General features: G+C 45.4%; 1 protein-coding gene across 3 annotated transcripts in view; it reads right to left on the minus strand.

Annotated features, from left to right (window-relative positions):
- The window catches only part of ASIC4 (acid sensing ion channel subunit family member 4), a 949,912-nt gene that overhangs the window by 652,196 nt on the left and 277,240 nt on the right, over positions 1-20,476 (minus strand). For all 3 annotated transcript variants that reach the window (XM_068246014.1, XM_068246013.1, XM_068246015.1), the window contains one exon: positions 1,282-1,363. The gene's annotated coding sequence lies outside the window, so the exon portion shown is untranslated. The remainder of the gene's footprint in view (positions 1-1,281; positions 1,364-20,476) is intronic.

Genomic DNA, 20,476 nt, shown 5'->3' on the forward strand with positions numbered 1-20,476 from the left:
TGCCTTGGCTGGGATTCAAAAAAGGGGCCCAGCGCTGCAAGGCGAGAGTGCTAACCACTTTGACACTTATTTCTAGTCTCCTTACCCCTCATCCTGGAAGCTACTTTCTCATGCTCCACACCGTTGTCCCAACTGCTTTCTTTATAGAAAAAAAAATGCATCTTCTAAATAAATGTACATGGTTGGGCCCACAAACTGTTGCCTGGGGGGTTGCACCCCATTCCTTTAGGCACCAACCAATGTGGGTGTGTAGGCACCTTTAGGAGCGTACACAGCAGTTTGGCACACAGAGCATTTTGGTGATGGTTGAGCCGAATGAGCGCTCACCCCGCTTTCACACAAATTCGGGGGAGGGTTAAACAGTAGTCCCTCTTCCGAGTTGTCGCAACTCGGAGGGGGGAGTAATTCAGCATCCGGCAATCTCCAAATCACCGAATTACCTGTATGTACCAGGGCACAGCCACACCAAGCTTCAGAGCTACACGGCACACAGTGGGTGCCAAAAAGCCCTGCTTTGCCTTAAGGATGACTTCCTTGTACTAAGACCAGGCATATGGATTGTGGATTGCATACAATGGCCCACATCCTGTTAAGTTTTCTCCAAGAAGTTACAGTCAGACTTTTCCAATAGAAAACTTTTACAGCTCCCACCATGCAAGAAAATGCTCCAAATAAGTTTTATATTACTTTTATGTACTTATCCTTTTGATCTCTGCACCAGGTTCCTTTTGATCTCAGCACCGGACATTGGTGCGGGCATTTCCAGGGCGTGGAGTCTAAGTGAGCGTGGGTCTTCACCAGAGCACCCCGCCAGGAATCATGGGCCACCACCCCTAATGGGCAGTGGACTACTTTGTGGCCTGGTGTCCACCAGGTCAAAACCCCTAGGACTGCCCCACCAGGGACGAGAAGAACAGGAGGGGTTAACCTTGCCGTAAGGGAATTAGAAAGAGGACCGATGTAACAGGGCTGAAGACAGGACTAGTCTGACAGGATTGTCATGACAGGGCTGACTGGCAAGACTGAAGGACTGGTACAGGACTTGAGTGACAGGACTGGCGTGACAGGACTGGTAGGACTAGACTGAGCGGTGTGATTAGCAGTGCGGCCGCCAAAAACAGGCCTTTCAGGATTACCGCCTTAGTACGCGGTAATCCCCGTCTGGCATCTCTCTTCCTGTTGGCCAATGGATGTTTTGCGCAGAAGTGAATTGCTAAAATACATGAGCGACATGAAAACCTGTGGCGGATTTTTAAAACACGCGTGTTGCCATAGACTTACATGACTTCCGGTCCAACGCAGATTGCTGCACGGCAACGTAGGTATGTTCGCACATTAAAGAACAAGCGACACCCATGCTAACCTAGAAGTAAAAAACACATATATATAAGTAGATAAATACTACTTCTACTTACATAACAGAGGTATTGTGCTATCCACGTAATGATTCCTGTGAATTTTACAAAGGAAAAGCAGAAAATACTATTCTAGGCAGTGGCCATTTTGCCAAGCTAATGCTGACATCATATCCTCCCTGACTCTTGTTTTTCCCCCTCCCTTCTCTTGCTCATTGTGTATTCGTTACCCGCCCTCCTCCCAGAGTCTTCAGACACTCCCACTGAGGTGTTTACTAACAAATGCACTGTCTTTTTTTTGTTTACACATCCAATCACTGAGTCACCTCAGCCTTGCTTTTAAACACAAGTAATCAGAGGGTGTTTCTGATAAGCAGCTAGGTAGGGAAATAAATGGAAGAGGAGGAATATATTATAGATAAAAAGAACTCCCAGCATTCAACTCTTTGGCGCTGTTTGGCACTAGGGCCAGTGCTCCTAAAGTATGTCATAACTCCAAACCATAACAGCAGAAAAAGTTTTGCAAGTTTTGAATGCAGGATTAGCACCTTTATCACTTAATACACTCAGACCAGTTGCTGTTGAAATTTGATGGCACTTCCAGCGCAGCGTACTGCAACGTGGGTAGTATGAACTACCGCATAGATTAACATTAGGCAGCAGTTGGGTGGCGGTACATTTATCGCACTGCACTGTCCCAGTGTCAAAGGACCCTTAGATAATCTGAAAATGATCTTATAGGAGAAATCTCAGGAGAAAAATGTAACTGGATCATGGCCAAATATGGCTTTTTGCAGAGTTTTATAAATGAGTCCTGTGTGATTCAACATCCAACCATGTTTTGCAAAGCTCATGTAGACCCAAACAAGGAGGACTGTGTTGACTGCAGCATTTACAGTGTAACCTCAATTACTCGGTGCATAGTAAAGGAAGGTGTGGATACATGAAAGTGGTTGTTATATCAATCGAAGACTTCATAAATTTCGAGCTCTGTTCTGTCACTTCTCCATTAATCATGTGTTTGAAGGAGGAGAGGAGATTTTAGTGTTAGTGCTGTAAGTTTTATCTTAATATGACAAAAGTGATGGTGTTATTGGACGTGCCGGTTCCGGTGTACAGATTTATGCTGTAAGCTTCAGATGCATTATTACATTTTGGTTGTGAGTGTGTAATTAGCAGGGAACAATATTGGCATTTTTTCAACAAACAACCTATTTACGCTTTTATAAACAGTATAATGTATATATATATATATTATGTATATATGTGGGGGGCTCATTCTAATAACTCCTTTTCCGGCATCTCTGTTGGAGAAACTTTCTTTGCGACATCATTTTGCACATTTTCCATTTCACATAACTATATTTATATGAATGGAAATTTTAAAAAAATGAACCTGTAGTAGTATTTTAATCAGTCAGGTAGGTTGCAGTAAAAAGATTGCTGGAAGATTTAAGCTGGCCACCTGGCCATTAGGGATGGTCGGAAATGTCCACCAAAATGAAAATGTACGATTTTCTGATCAAATTCAATTGACTTTCCGACGGGAAACGGCATTGGAAAATCAGATTTCCATGAAAATCACAACTGCAACTTCGTAATTGTAGGCTAATCACAGCTCTTGCAAGCATTCAGCCAATCAGGGAAAGCAGAATTTTTTTTAAAACTAAAATCGGATTGCCAGTTTATTGCAAACGTTCGGAAAATCGGAAATCCTTGGTAGTATTGGACCAATCAAAGAATGCAATGATTTAACGCTAAAATCTGAAAATTTAGGCCAATCAGAAGACTCGAAAATACTCGGTAGTATCCAATTCTTTTGTTTTGGCCTATAATTACAGCGGTAATCTGATTTCCGTTTTAAAAATCCTGATTGGTTGAATGCTTCTGAGTTCCGAAGTATTTAGCCAATTAACTATTCACAAGAATATTATAATGTAAAGTATTGGTTTTTACTTAATTAAAAATTATGGACATTCGGAAAACATTGTGGATTCTGTAAAAACCCAATCAATTTTGGGAGTTCGCAAATCTCATTACCATTGGTGTACTGCGGTAATGGAAATCAGTATTTGCGGAAATCGGAGCTGCAGCGTAATGAAAAAAAAAAACTGCATTACCGACCATCCCTACTGCCAGATCAACTATTAGATAGACCACACAGATTTCCAATCAGAGATGGCTTAAAGGGGCACTATGGCAAAAAATTTTAACATTTAAAATATGTGCAAACATACAAATAACAAGTATGTTTTTCCCAGAGTACAATGAGACATAAATGACTTTTCTCCTATGTGCCTGTCACTTACAGTAGGTAGTAGAAATCTGACAGAAGCGACGGGTTTTGGACTAGTCCATTTCTTCATAGGGGATTCTCAGCAAGGCTTTTATTCTTTATAAAAATATTCCCTAAAAAGGTTTTAAACAATGATGCTGGTCAGCTTCCCTGCTTGCTACACAGTTTTTTTGGCAGTTGGACAGAGCAACTGCCATTCGCTAACGGCTTTTGAAAATAAATAAATCCCTGAGAATCCCCCATGAAGAGATGGACTAGTCCAAAACTTGTCGCTTGTCAGATTTCTACTACTTAATGTAATTGACAGCAACATAGGAGAAAAGTAATTTATGGCTCATTTTACTCTGGAAAAAACATACTTTGTATTAGTTTATGTTTGCACATATTATACATTTTACATTTTTTTGCCATTTCTGATTTAGTCATTTCTGATTAAAAATCGGTGTGCAGTGTATGCAGTGTAAGGTGCCCCTTCAAGGTAAAATGTGGCTCTAGGCAAGGTAGTAGCTGTAGCTCCCCCTTATGACCCTTTTGGTAATCTGGGGTGGAGAGAGGTCAGAGAAGGTGGTAGGTGAGCCCCTTGACACTCACTGGGCCCCAGGCACCTGCCCAGGTTGCCTGGAGGATAATCCTGCTCTGTCTCCAACAGATTTCAGCATGAATTCTAAAAGAAATCATTCTACCTCTGCCTGCCAGGCTGACCCCCAAGTGTAAGTGTGTGTTTGAGTCTCCTGTGCCCCTGCTTAGTGTTTTAAAGTCTTCCCACTCAGCTGGCGGGACTCCAATCGTCAAGGAGACTGCTGGTACCGTGCAAATCAGCGCGTGTAGTGATGTCACACATGCGCCAATGTCACGTGGAACAGGCGCTCATGGCTGTGGGGAACAACAGAGGCCAGGAGTCCCGCTGGCGGAGAGGTGAAACTTTACACTGCATACGGGCATGGCTGGAAGGGGAGGGGTAGAAGCACTGCCGGCCAGAGATTGCCTTGGTTGTCACATTATCAAACACCGTTATGTACGCACACCCAATCAAGCCCTTGCAATCAAGATTTTTCTGTCATTACTTATCAATCCACTCACCCAATTTTGACTGAAAATCAATCAAAAAAATCTTCTGATTTGTTAAAATTTTTGAATCAGAAGGTCGATCCGGCCACAACTAATGTTGCACCCTTAGGCCCTGTTCATACTGTCAGCGTTTGCAGAATGCATAGAAAACCAAAGAAAACGCAAGTTGAAAAACGCATGCGTTTATATGCGCTTTTTATTGCGTTTTTGCATGTTGAAAGGAAGTGCGTCACACAGGAAATAATGGGAAACGCAGAGGGAAACGTGCGCTAAAACGCAATAGTACGCGTTTTTGATATGCGTCCAAAGACTTTAATTGTGTCCGTTTCTGTGCGTGACGCACAGAACTGCGTGCAGCAATGCGGATGAGAAACGTATGCGACTTATACGCATACATGTAAACGAGGCCATTAGAAAACATTAGTAGCCATTTCTATGCGCAAAGTCTGCCCGTACGCGTTCTGGAAACAAACGGCTAGGAACGCACATAGTCCGAACGGGGCCTAAGTCATAAAGATTGAATCTCTGGGAAAAAGATCAACTCAACTACCAATAACTGGGCAGCACGGTGGCGTCGTGGTTAGCGCTCTCGCCTTGCAGCATTGGGTCCCTAGTTCAAATTCCAGCCAGGTCAACAACTACAAGGAGTTTGTTTGTTCTCCCCGTGTCTGCGTGGGTTTCCTCCGGGCACTCAGGTTTCCTCCCACATCCCAAAACCATAGGGATAGATTAATTGGCTCCCACCTAAATTGGCCCTAGACTGCAACACATACACTACACAATACATACATAGACATAGGACTATGGTAAGGAATTAAATTGTGAGCTCCTCTGAGGGTCAGTTAGTGACAAGACAATATACTCTGTACAGCGCTGCGGAAGATGTTGGTGATATATAAATACTAAATAATAATAACTTCACAGTAGCTGTTATATAAGAAGAACCTTTGTCTCTTCTTAAAGCAACGAAAAATCAGTCTATAATAAATAAGAAGCCTTTTTTTCCCAACTCCAAAGTTGTTTGCCACGGAAATAAACAATATTACAGAACTACAGGGAGATGAATTGAGGAAAAGCGCTGGCGCATGGACGCAGGAGAGGGAAGATTATGCAAAAGAGGGAGAGGATTTAGCAAATGTTGCATAGCGTTATTGTTAACACAGCTAGAAAATCACAATTTTAGGAGGTCTTGGGATTTACAGTTTAATCACAGGTAGTTGATAAGCCTTTGTCATAAAATTATTGTAATTACGCTTTCACACTATGCCTTACGACTTGCCATAAAGTTTATCTCTCGTAAAAAAAAAGGGAAAAAAAAAAAGACATTTAACTTAATTGAGATCCCAAGCATAGTGCAGGCATGTAGTAGCCGCATATGGCATGTTTATGTGGACAACGAGGAAGGGAACAGGATGCGCAGGACGATCCTCGTATCGGGAGCCAAGATGCAGGTCTGTTTTCATTCTCACGTTCTGCTTCAATTCTAATTTATCTTCGGGACAGAGGAAAAGTGAATCAAACCGGAGGCGACATCTTTATCACCTATAAAATACATCCCGTCAAAAACCGCTGCACTGCGTCCCTGAGGCCTATGCAAATCTGCCTTAAAGTCACTGTTTTTTATTTTAATGGCATTAATTACGAGGTGCTGCGACAAAACAGATCCTAAAACACCCTGGCTGTTACAAAAAAAGGGCATTTGACAGAGGGTAGCAACAAAGGGAAAGACAACTAAAGGAGCGGATTTAAAGTGAACCTGAGGTGAGAGTGATATGGAGGCAGCCATATTTATTTCCTTTTAAGGAATACCAGTTATCTGGCTATCGTGCTGTTCCTCTGCCTCTAATACTTTTAGCTATAGACCCCGAACAAGCATGCAGCAGATCAGGGGCCATATGCAATTCACTTTTTCTCCTGAGTTTTCTCCAAGGTGATATTTTCACACCTTGTTATAAAACACATAAAAAAAAACCTGCAAGCAAGAAAACACTCAAACTTAATTTGATAATACTTTTTCACCAACTTTTAGGTAGTTTTTCAACTGTACAATGCTTGAAAGTTATTTTAAAGAAAATATAACAATTAACTCTTAGGAGATAACTCAGGAGAAAAAGTTAATTACATATGGGCCCAGGTGTTTCTGACATTGTCAGCTCTGACAAGATTAGTTGCATGCTTGTTTCTGGTGTGATTCAGACACTACTGCAGCCAAATGGATGACCAGGGCTGCCAGGCAACTGGCATTGTTTAAAAGGAAATAAATATGGCAGCCTCCATATCACTCTCACTTTGGGTTCACTTTAAAAGAGTTTTGTTCAGTAATGGTATCAAAGGGCTGGAATGACTAATCTATCTTTGGGTTCCCATTTGCGACCGTCAATTTCCACCAGTCCTAAATGCGCTGCATGCTGCATTTTCTTGGCGATTGCATTGCGATTCTTATTCACTGGAATTAGTATTGTAATAGCAACAAAATCGCCAAACATATCAATGCAGACTCGTGATTCAGAGTGTGAATGGGGCCGAAGGCCTCTTTCACACCAAGACGTTGCGTTTTAGGGGACATTAAGGTCGCATAACGTGCCCCTAACGCAACGCATGGTGGTGTTGGAGTTGGACGTCAGATTGAGCCGCGTTATGCAGCTCTCAAAGCAGTTGCTCCAGGATAGTGATAGGAAGTCTGGATCTTTTTAAGGATTTGGATCATTCGAATCGTATCATTGAAAAGATACGGATATTTGAACCGAATCATTTTACTAGGGAAGCAGACTGGGTGAAATGACTAGCAGGACAGGACTTTCCCTGCACTGTACATTATGTATGTTCCTGTTTCTTCCAGACAGACATCCACTGTGAACCGAATCTTTCATTGTGATGATCCGGACGATCCGGACAACACTACGAGTCCCACCACGAGTCACCACAGTGCAGTGAATATTAATTAGCCATGTGGCTAGTCACTGAGCATGTGCAAACAATCTAACGCAGCTCTATAGGGGTATAACGTGCAGCATGCTGCACTTTCATTTAACGTGCAGCGTTATATCCTAACTCAACGTGGGCACTGTGAACAGCACATTGATTTTTCATTACTGTGAGTTAGGCTGCGTTACCGGCTGCTCTAACGTGCGTCTGTAACTTCCCACTGTGAAAGCAGCCTAAAAGTTCATCCACTCATCAGTCGAAAGCAATTGTGCATGCGTAGTCCAAGCTGCGCCCACTCCTCGTTTGTGCTGCCATTGCCAGCGGGATTGTTAGCCATAAAGTCAAATTCCATTTACCCACTGTTCTGCGTTTATTATGCAGTCTGCATCCTTCCCCTACATTGCAGGTACACTAATCTAATCAGAAATGTTTCTGCTGTAATCTTATCTCTGAAGACTGGCTGTATTTGGTACATTGCCAACGAGACGGAAGCTGGTTATCACCCCTCCCACACTCCTGCTCCTCACTGATTGGCCAAGGGTTGTTCAGTGTGAAGCTGCTGAAATACAACCTATGCTGTGCTCACATATTTACAAAGCAAGCTAGATTTGACAGTGCGGTTTCTAAGAGGAAAAAAAAAAGAGTTTGGGAGGAAGTGACATTAGGATTGGCTTCAGTCATAAGAAGACAAAAATGTAAAAAATGCCAGGAAAACTTTTCTCTTTATCTACTAGGTAAAGCTCACTGAAACCTAAACGTGGACAGTACAATACAGATGTTATGTAAGTAGAACTTGACTAATCTCGATTGAACAAAAACAACATTATGCTACGCTAAGTGATGTTAAAGGTCCCTGTTTTCTTTCGGAAAGACTTACAAATCTGTCTCCCACCGACAGACACCATAGTTACATAGTTATTTTGGTTGAAAAAAGACACACGTCCATCGAGTTAAACCAGAGAACAAAGTACACCAGCCTGCTTACAAGGCATGGTCCAATTAGCCCCAAAAGGGAAAAATTCCTTCCCGACTCCAGATGGCAATCAGATAAAAATCCCTGGATCAACATCATTAGGCATTACCTAGTAATTGTAGCCATGGATGTCTTTCAACGCAAGGAAAGCATCTAAGCCCCCTTTAAATGCAGGTATAGAATTTGTCATAACGACTTCCTGTGGCAATGCATGCCACATCTTAATCACTCTTACTGTAAAGAACCCTTTCCTAAATAAATGGCTAAAACGTTTTTCCTCCCTGCACAGATCATGTCCTCTAGTCCTTTGAGAAGGCCTAGGGACAAAAAGATCATCCGCCAAGCTATTATAATGCCCTCTGATGTATTTATACATGTTAATTAGATCTCCTCTAAGGCGTCTTTTCTCTAGACTAAATAAACCCAGTTTATCTAACCTTTCTTGGTAAGCGAGACCCTCCATCCCACGTATCAATTTTGTTGCTCGTCTCTGCACCTGCTCTAAAACTGCAATATCTTTTTTGTAATGTGGTGCCCAGAACTGAATTCCATATTCCAGATGTGGCCTTACTAGAGAGTTAAACAGGGGCAATATTATGCTAGCATCTCAAGTTTTTATTTCCCTTTTAATGCATCCCAAAATGTTGTTAGCTTTAGCTGCAGCGGCTTGGCATTGAGTACGATTATTTAACTTGTTGTCGATGAGTACTCCTAAGTCCTTCTCCAAATTTAATGTCCACAACTGTATCCCATTTATTTTGTATGGTGCTAGACCATTGGTACGACCAAAATGCATGACTTTACATTTTTCAACATTGATTTTCATCTGCCATGTATGTGCCCATATAGCCATCCTATCCAGATCCTGTTGCAATATGACACTACCTTCCTGAGAGTTGATGATTCTGCACAATTTTGTATCATCTGCAAAAATAGCAACATTGCTCACTACTGCATCTACTAGGTCATTAATAAATAAAGTGAAGAGCACTGGACCCAGAAAAGACCCATGTGGGACCCCACTGCTAACAGTTACCCATTTTGAGTATGATCCCTTGACCACAACTCTTTGTTTTCTGTCCATTAGCCAGTTCCCTATCCATGAACACAGACTCTTCCCCAGTCCTTGCATCCTCAACTTTTGCACCAGACTTTTGTGGGGAACAGTGTTGAAGGCCTTTGCAAAGTCCAAGTATATCACATCTACAGCATTCCCAATATCCATATTAGCATTCACTACCTCATAAAAGCTGAGCATGTTAGTCAAACAGGACCTGTCTTTAGTAAACCCATGTTGATGCTGAGAAATAAGATTATTTTCTATTATGAAGTCATGTATAGTATCTCTTAGTAACCCCTCAAATAGTTTGCGTACAACTGATGTTAAGCTTACAGGTCTATAATTTCCTGGATCTGATTTTTTGCCCTTCTTAAATAATGGGAAAACGTGGGCTGTACGCCGATCCACTGGGACTCTGCCAGTTGAAAGAGAGTCACAAAAGATAAGATAAAGGTGTTTATCTATAACTGAACTTAATTTCCTTAGGACCTGAGGATGCATGCCATCCGGGCCAGGTGCCTTGTCTATTTTTAATTTATTTAGTCTTGCCTTCACTTCTTCCTGCGTTAAGTATTTAATATTACAGTCTTCTGCCTCTGTAATTTGCAACAGTGCAGAGTTTTTAGCTTGAGTTTTATTTGTTCCATGAGTTTAGTTCAGCAATCAGCTCGTGTACACAGGTGTTAGCATTTTCTTCGGATGTGTTTCCAAAGCCTTTTTGAGGGATTAGCATCGAGTTTAAATTTTGAATTGGATAACAGCAAAGCCGTGTGGACACGTGATTTATTGTGTCTTTTGCCATGTGTCTCTCTACGCAGTGTTTTTGCAGACGTAGCATGCGATGATATTATGCTGTGTCCTGACCGCTCTTTTTCTTGTATTGCTGTCAGTGAGAAAGGACTATAAACACTTGACAAATGCATTACCGAGGCATCGTAAAAAGAATTCCAAACGCATCGTAAAAGCATCAGAAAAGCAATCCATTTTTTTCTTCTGAAATCATGTTTTCCCTGGGATGCTTTTACTCGGCTCCTGAATCTGATGCACATGTACAATTACACTTAGACACCCAGAAGAGGAGATCAAGCATGGGTCAACTGGGAACCAGCACTTTCCATACTGAATGGAGACAAGTGGACTCGATGTTCAGAGCAGCAACTGCTAGAATACATTTGAAAGATAATGGCTTCAATTCACAAAGCATTACCACATCCGGTGATGCAAAAAAACAGCAGATTTTTCAGAGCATTTAGGAAAATGTCAATTCATAAAGGCTGTTACTGCATGGCAAGCTGAAACTACTGACCAGTGAGGTAAAGTACCGACTTGTGCGTTAAATACCTCAAAACATGTCAGTAAGGCCCGGTTCACATTAGCGGCTGCTATCCGGAATCGCCGTGCCGGAGCCGTGCCGGAGCCGGACCGCATGCGGACCGGACGAAACGGACGCACGGCATAGCAATGAAAGTCTATGCGACCGTTCACATGCGTCCGTTTCGTCCGGACCGGAGCCGGACCGGATCCGGACTCCGGCGTCCGTTCCAACATGCGCTATTTTTTGGTCCGGCTGGTCCGGCTGACGTATCCGGACCGGAGCCGGAATGTTGCATCCGGCCAATGGAAACCAATGAGAACCGGAGAGCGCACAACACACTGGCTATAAAAACCGGATGTTGTACCACACTTCCTATGCAGACTCTATGGTATGGTGGCCATTTTGGATGGGGACCACATGGCACCAGCGTTCACAGAGTGGAGCAGCAGTGACTTCATGCTGGAGCTCTTTGGCAGCAATATGGAGCAGGATCTGTCTGATAGCGAGGGGGTGAGGCCCTACACATCAGAAGACCTCATCCTACAGGTGCAGCAGGTACCAGCCCTGTGGGACAAGGGGGATGCGGACCACAGCAACATCAAAAAATGCAGAGGCCTGTGGAAAAAAATTGCCAAGCTGTATGTGGAGGACTTTGAGAACTTGAGCAAGAGACAGCAAGGCACAGAGGGTATGTTGACTAGAAGTTTTTTTGGGGGGGCTTGTGGTTTAAGCTTGTGATGTATTCAACTTTTGCTATGGATTTGTGTCACCCACGTGTTGCCCACCCACCCGTGGCCCACCCACCTGTACCCCACCTGTGATGTATCCCACCTGTGATGTATCCCACCTGTGATGTATCCCACCTGTGATGTATCCCACCTGTGCTGTATCCCACCCACCTGTGATGTATCCCACCCACCTGTACCCCACCTGTGCTGTATCCCACCCACCTGTGCTGTATCCCACCCACCTGTGCTGTATCCCACCCACCTGTGCTGTATCACACCCACCTGTACCCCACCTGTGATGTATCCCACCTGTGATGTATCCCACCCACCTGTACCCCACCTGTGCTGTATCCCACCCACCTGTGATGTATCCCACCCACCTGTACCCCACCTGTGATGTATCCCACCTGTGATGTATCCCACCTGTGATGTATCCCACCTGTGCTGTATCCCACCCACCTGTGATGTATCACACCCACCTGTACCCCACCTGTGCTGTATCCCACCCACCTGTGCTGTATCCCACCCACCTGTGCTGTATCCCACCCACCTGTGCTGTATCCCACCCACCTGTGCTGTATCCCACCCACCTGTGATGTATCACACCCACCTGTACCCCACCTGTGATGTATCCCACCTGTGATGTATCCCACCCACCTGTACCCCACCTGTGCTGTATCCCACCCACCTGTGATGTATCCCACCTGTGATGTATCCCACCTGTGATGTATCCCACCTGTGATGTATCCCACCTGTGCTGTATCCCACCCACCTGTGATGTATCACACCCACCTGTACCCCACCTGTGATGTACCCCACCTGTGATGTACCCCACCTGTGATGTATCCCACCTGTGATTTATCCCACCTGTGATGTATCCCACCCACCTGTGATGTATCCCACCCACCTGTACCCCACCTGTGCTGTATCCCACCCACCTGTGCTGTATCCCACCCACCTGTGCTGTATCCCACCCACCTGTGCTGTATCCCACCCACCTGTGATGTATCCCACCCACCTGCGATGTACCCCACCTGTGCACATAAAACATACACAATGACCAATTATTATACATCAATTTATTGTAAAAAATTAATACATTTAAAATCACTCAAACTTGAAACTCCAAAATAAACACATTTCAACAAAACATATTAAAAACCAAACATTCACCCTCGTCCAGGTGGTGTGGTAAAATAAAGTCTCAGTTGGTCCCTGTTCCGCAGTGACACTACCCTTGGCCTGGTTGCATACCTCCGCAGGGGCATTAGTGGAAGCACATTCGGGGGTTCCGGAGTCTCTCTTTCCTCCTGCCGCACAAAGTTGTGGAGGATGCATGCTGCCTTCACCACGACAACTGCGTTGCCCGGTTTCAGCAGCATGGGCGTGTGGAACACCCTCCACTTTGACACCAGGATCCCAAATGTGCACTCCACCATTCTCCTTGCACGGCTCAACCGAGCATTGAAGTGTAGCTGGCTGGCATCAAGTCCCCTGTCTGGGTACGGACGCATTACATGGTCGGACAGGGCGAAGGCCTCGTCCCCCACAAACACATAGGGGTAGGCCGGTGCCCTTGTCCCAGGCCAGGGTCTGTCACGGGGGAGACGCAGTCTGCCTTCCTCCATCAGCCGGCAAAGGGTCGTACGCTGGAAAATTCCAGAGTCATTGGAACTACCGTACGACCCCACATCCACGTACACAAACTTGTAGTCCGCATCTGCCACTGCCATTAGAACAATGCTGAAGTATTTTTTATAGTTGAAATAATGGCTGCCACTCCCCACGGGTTTCTGAATCCGGATGTGTTTCCCATCCAGTGCGCCAACACAATTAGGAAACTTGCACTCGGTCCAGAAGCCCTGGGCGATCTCCTCCCATTTCGTGGTGTCCGGCACAGGCATGTATCTGGCCCTCAGTCGCGTCCAAAGGATCCTCGAAGTCCTCACGACGATGCCTGCCACCGTGCTCTTCCCAATACGAAATGTGACATGTAGCGATGTATATGTTTGTCCAGTTGCGATGTACCTACAAGAGAAATAATCGAAATCAATTTTTCATGTCGTTACAGGAGAAAGGTACAAGACAAGGTGGCGCAATATACGGGATGCATATGTGAAATGGCTACGGAAGAAAAAACTTGCCGAACGAAGTGGCAGTGGCGGGGGAAGGCGACAAAAAGACTACCAATTTGCCAAGCAATTGTCTTTCATCAATGCAAGCCTGGAACCTAGACTGTAAGTACCACTACTGTGGGCAGGAACTGAGAGCTCATTTACCATGACTTCGGCCATGTATTGCTATGGCCTCAATTCCCATGGCTAGCGAACTTTTCTCACAAGCTTTATCAAATGTTGGGTAGAAACGGTTGATAAAGTGATTGCTAGTGTTTGCTAGCTCTGTGAATTGACGCCACATGCTGTTTGGCACACCAATAAATATTGTTTTTATCTACAGGACTGAAGACAATTTGGAGCAAGAGGAACCGACCCAGGAGGCACGGTTCAGCAGTGAGGAGAGCTTGGTGGATGATGACGTCGCCGATGTAACCTATTGCCCCGAGGAGAGGAGTAGGAGGAGGGAGTCCTTAATCCCAACTATCTCCTTTGATGATGACTTGGCAGAAGAGAGCTTGGATGTTGAGGTTGCAGGACCGAGTGTGGAAGAAGCTGAACCTCCACAATCGACCGCTATGGAAGCTCCAGGGGAACAAGAACAAAGTGAGGAGCACCGAGAGACTGCAGCACAACCAGCGCGCAGGGCAACCCCGACACAGGCCAGAGGACGGGAAGATGCTGCCACACCACCAGTGAGGACCACCACACCAGTGAGGCGTCGAGGTACCCTCCCCCCAACAAGGAGAGAGACAGAGTCTGAGATGTCCGGGGCTGTCTCCGGACTTCTCGGGATTCTTCAGAGCCACCAAACTCTCATAACCCGGCAGTTGCAAGATGAGGACAGGGGCCATATCATGGAGCAGTACAAGTCCCACATCACTTCACTGCAATGTGAGCTCGACGCTGTACATGGGCACTACAGGGACGAGCTTAAAATGATGCATGAGATGCACAGAGGAGAAATCGACCAACTGCGTGCGCAGCATCATCAGTCGGTGGGCCAGCTGCAGAACATGATGCAGCAAATGCATCAACAAAGCAAGGAACTACTGAAATTGCAGTCACACCCGTGTTTTCACACTGTGATGTCTCTAATACCATATCTGGAAAAGGTGCCTTCCCAAAACCTGATGGCGTGCCATTCCAATTTGCTGGAGGTGATTAAACAGCACATGGACACGCCATTATTGCAACCACCAATTTTTAGACCCCCACAACCAACAGCAGTGCCCACCTGGCAATCATCACAGATGTACTCCGGCTACAGAGGCAGTCAATATGGGCCACCGCTGTCAGGGTCCAGCTCATCCACGACCAGCACCCAAGAGAGTCCAGATTTCCAGGCAGCAACTCCCACCTTTTCGAGTAGTGGTGCCGATACAATTTGAAAAAAAAAGTCAAATTGTTCCTGGACATGCTCCTCTGAATACCTCCGATCCTCGGAGGAAGGATACCATCACAGGGCTTTTTAACTTTTGGTTTTGCTGGACTTGAACTTTAGGGCCTGGTGTCCCCGAAAGACACTACCTGGGTCACAACCTTGTGCCTGTTGCACTGCACCTGTAGTCCTGCACCTGTGCCTTTGATTCCTCTTGTTCCTTACTTTGTTGATCCTAATCACTTGCACAAGACCCTTGGAGCCATGGGTGAAGGACACCTTCACTGGTCGGTGAGAGGCCTAGCCTTTTCACTGACCTGTGTCCTTCATCCATGGCTCAGAGGGTCCTGTGCCAGTGGTTAGGTTTTAGAAGCACTAATAATTTAGGGCCTGGTGTCCCCGAAAGACACTACCTGGGTCACAACCTTGTGCCTGTTGCACTGCACCTGTAGTCCTGCACCTGTGCCTTTGATTCCTCTTGTTCCTTACTTTGTTGATCCTAATCACTTGCACAAGACCCTTGGAGCCATGGGTGAAGGACACCTTGACTGGTCGGTGAGAGGCCTAGCCTTTTCACTGACCTGTGTCCTTCATCCATGGCTCAGAGGGTCCTGTGCCAGTGGTTAGGTTTTAGAAGCACTAATAATTTAGGGCCTGGTGTCCCCGAAAGACACTACCTGGGTCACAACCTTGTGCCTGTTGCACTGCACCTGTAGTCCTGCACCTGTGCCTTTGATTCCTCTTGTTCCTTACTTTGTTGATCCTAATCACTTGCATAAGACCCTTGGAGCCATGGATGAAGGACACCTTGACTGGTCGGTGAGAGGCCTAGCCTTTTCACTGACCTGTGTCCTTCACCCATGGCTCAGAGGGTCCTGTGCCAGTGGTTAGGTTTTTAAAGCACTTCAATTTTAGGGCCTGGTGTCCCCGAAAGACACTACCTGGGTCACAACCTTGTGCCTGTTGCACTGCACCTGTAGTCCTGCTCCTCTGCCATCGGTTCCTCTTGCTCCTCACTTTGTTCTTGTTCCTAACCACTTGCACAAGACCCTTGGAGCCATGGATGAAGGACACCTTGACTGGTCGGTGAGAGGCCTAGCCTTTTCACTGACCTGTGTCCTTCATCCATGGCTCAGAGGGTCATGTGCCAGTGGTTAGGTTTTTGAAGCACTTCAATTTTAGGGCCTGGTGTCCCCGAAAGACACTACCTGGGTCACAACCTTGTGCCTGTTGCACTGCACCTGTAGTCATGCACCTCTGCCATCGGTTCCTCTTGCTCCTCACTTTGTTCTTGTTCCTAACCACTTGCACAAGACCCTTTGAACCATGGATGAAGGACACCTTGACTGGTCGGTGAGAGGCCTAGCCTTTTCACTGACCTGTGTCCTTCATCCATGGCTCAGAGGGTCATGTGCCAGTGGTTAGGTTTTTTAAGCACTTCAATTTTAGGGCCTGGTGTCCCCGAAAGACACTACCTGGGTCACAACCTTGTGCCTGTTGCACTGCACCTGTAGTCCTGCTCCTCTGCCATCGGTTCCTCTTGCTCCTCACTTTGTTCTTGTTCCTAACCACTTGCACAAGACCCTTTGAACCATGGATGAAGGACACCTTGACTGGTCGGTGAGAGGCCTAGCCTTTTCACTGACCTGTGTCCTTCACCCATGGCTCAGAGGGTCCTGTGCCAGTGGTTAGGTTTTTAAAGCACTTCAATTTTAGGGCCTGGTGTCCCCGAAAGACACTACCTGGGTCACAACCTTGTGCCTGTTGCACTGCACCTGTAGTCCTGCTCCTCTGCCATCGGTTCCTCTTGCTCCTCACTTTGTTCTTGTTCCTAACCACTTGCACAAGACCCTTGGAGCCATGGATGAAGGACACCTTGACTGGTCGGTGAGAGGCCTAGCCTTTTCACTGACCTGTGTCCTTCATCCATGGCTCAGAGGGTCATGTGCCAGTGGTTAGGTTTTTGAAGCACTTCAATTTTAGGGCCTGGTGTCCCCGAAAGACACTACCTGGGTCACAACCTTGTGCCTGTTGCACTGCACCTGTAGTCATGCACCTCTGCCATCGGTTCCTCTTGCTCCTCACTTTGTTCTTGTTCCTAACCACTTGCACAAGACCCTTGAAACCATGGATGAAGGACACCTACACTGGTCGGTGAGAGGCCTAGCCTTTTCACTGACCTGTGTCCTTCATCCATGGCTCAGAGGGTCCTGTGCCAGTGGTTAGGTTTTTGAAGCACTTCAATTTATTAGGGCCTGGTGTCCCCGAAAGACACTTGGGCAGCTATGCCCTACAACTCTTCCAGCACAAAGTTGGTGGTTGGTGTTCCTTAAAACTGACCGGGCTATACCATAGATATGTTATTTTTTTTGTCTTCCATGTTGGAAGAATGTTTCCATGTTGGAAAGTGGTTGTTTTTGCAATAAAAAAATTTGTTTTTACATACCTCAGTGTGATGAGTAGTTGTTCTTGTGGTGTGACTGCTCTCCTGAACGTGGTATCCTTCTTCCTAAGGTCATCCTTCACCATCTCCAAAAGGGTATCAAACCTGTCAGGAGATGGAAAGGAAGAAGCTGTAAAGTATGTTGTGGGACAAGGTGTTGGGTGGAGGATGTGGGAGGTGTGTTTACAGAGGTTTGGGAGTGTTGTGGAGGGTGGGGGTGTAGTGTATAGCTAGGTATACAGGGGTGTGGGGGTCAGGGTGGTGTGTTTAGCTAGGTATACAGGGATGAGGTGTTGTGGGGGTGAGGGTGGGGTGTTTAGGAATGGTGGGGGTTGGTGTATTTAGGCCTATATACTTACAGGGGAATAGACATCCGAGTGTAGCTGTAGAACTTCTGTGGGTGTCGTCTGAGGTCCCGGTAGAGGGCCTGGAACTCTCCCTTCCTCTGCCTCCTGGCTAGTAGAGGGTGCACCCACCATCTCCTGCGAGGAGCACGCCTTCTCCCCACATAGTAGTAGGTAAACAACAGGAAGGAGAGAATTCCCAGGTAATAAGCGTAAAAAATGACTGGATCCATGGTCCCAACTGCTGTCTCTGTATCCAAGGATGGTCTCCACACGTCCAGCTGTCTCCAACAATGACCCCAGAGCTTCTGCTGACCTCCCAGAACCCCAGGTATTTATACAGGTTGTTATCTCTTTAAGAATCCGGATCCGGACCGGAACCGTGTTCATACCGCACGGAAACCGTATGCAACCGGACCGGATCCGGACCGTATCCGGACAGGAACCGTACGGTTCAGGTCCGATCCGGCTCCGGTGCGGTCCGGACATCCGGTGCGGTTTTTGCAAAACCGCAAGTGTGAACGGGGCCTTAATGTCAATCATACAGATTAGAACATGCGGCAAAGCTCAGAAACAAATTCGGTAATTACTGGCAGCTCTTTTGTGTCGCAAACAAGCTTCCGCATGCCTTCAGAGTGCGAAATCCCATGATAGCCCATGACTGACAGGAGCAGAGCGCCAATAGGAACAGCCTCTGTTTCCTGTTACTCCCGCTGATATGCTGAAGCCCCAAGTAAGTGAAACACTTTTCATTTAATGTTCAGTTCCGCTTTGCATAAAATGTTAATAAAGACTCAGACAGATTCAGAGGGAGTAGAACAAACATTATTATAACATGTATAACGTACATCTAAAGGGATTCTGGAGATGATTTTTACTTTTGTAATGTCATCAGTGGGAGAACAGCATGTAACTGTTACCGCACAGGTCTTTTTTGGTTAATTACCGAACTTCTACCGCACCTGTGAAAATCTTTATGAATTGCCCCCAAACAATCTAAAATACCGAATGCAGTATTTTGCCAACCTGATTTTTTTTTTTTTTTTTTTTTTTACCAAACAACAGTTTGTCAATTGAAGCTAATGTCTGGCATGAAAGGTGTATTTTCTGCTGTAAAGTGTGAAGCAGCACTCTAAATTGGATCCAATCATATTAGTAAAAAGTAAACTCAATGGTTTCAGTTCACTAAGGGCTGTTGGGTAAAAATGATAGGTCAGTAAAATACAGCATGTAGTATTTTAGACCTCTTTTTCCACCAATTCACTAAGATTTTCGCACGTGCGTTAATAGTTGTGGGCAACATGGTGGCACAGTGGTTAGTGTTCTTGCCTTGCAGCGCTCGGTCCCCTGTTCTACTCCCAACCAGGGCACTACTTGTATGGAGTTTGTATGGTCTGCGTGGGTTTCCTCTTGGCACTCCATTTTCCTCCCACACCCCAAAAACTTTCAGAAAAGTTAATGGGCTTCCCCCTAAAATTGGCCCTCAACTACAATACATACACTACACAGTACATACAGCAAGTTGTGTTCTGCTACAGGAATAGTAGTTTGCATGAGTGTTACTGTTTCTGGCCTGTGATAGCTTCAAACGTCAAAGTCCTTTCTGGCATCCCTTTAGATGTGCAAGCATGCCACCAGAGGACCCTTTTCTGTTTACCATAAAGAACTGCTAGCCTAAAGGGATACAAAAAACCCTCTATGAATGTATCCTGCTTCTGCATCTCCTGTTTGTTTTTTTTACTTTCTGATGTCCCATCCAGCTGTCAGATCAAGTGGAGTGAGCAGCAGAATGGGGTAGCACTTTCTATTGGCTGTCTCTTATGTCTGTCCATTTTACCAAATGTGGGTTGTTAGTTACCGACATCTACAGGCTGGACTTAAAGTGAACCAGAGACAAAGCACCCTCATGTATTTTACCATATATATCAGTGGGAACATTAGAGAAAACACCTACCTTGCTTTCTGTTTCATTCTTCACTGCTCAGCCTGCTTGTTATCAGCCCTGATAAAATCCCAGACTGAGCATTCAGTCTGGCTTTGCTCAGGAATCATTATAGCTGAGTTTGTCTTCTCTGGTGTCTTTTCAAGCCCAAGCCTGCCCCCTTCCGGCTCTGCTATAATGACGATTACTGAGCAAAGCCAGACTGAATGCTCAGTCTGGGATTTTATCAGGGCTGGTAACAAGCAGGCTGAGCAGTGAAGAATGAAACAGAAAGCAAGGTAGGTGTTTTCTCTAATGTTCCCACTGATATATATGGTAAAATACATGAGGGTGCTTCGTCTCTGGTTCACTTTAAAGTGGTCTGAAACTCTGACATAACATTCAATAAAAATGTGTTTTCCTACTTTGTATTACTCATACAGTTATTATATTTGCTTTTGTGCACAAGTAATATTCTCTGTCTACAAATAACAAGTTTCAAAAGTGTAGTTTATCTTGCCCTGAAAGCTGCCACTGCATTTTGTTCCAACTG

This window comes from Hyperolius riggenbachi, chromosome 7, assembly GCF_040937935.1.
Source record: "Hyperolius riggenbachi isolate aHypRig1 chromosome 7, aHypRig1.pri, whole genome shotgun sequence".
In the NCBI taxonomy this organism is placed as follows: domain Eukaryota; kingdom Metazoa; phylum Chordata; class Amphibia; order Anura; family Hyperoliidae; genus Hyperolius; species Hyperolius riggenbachi.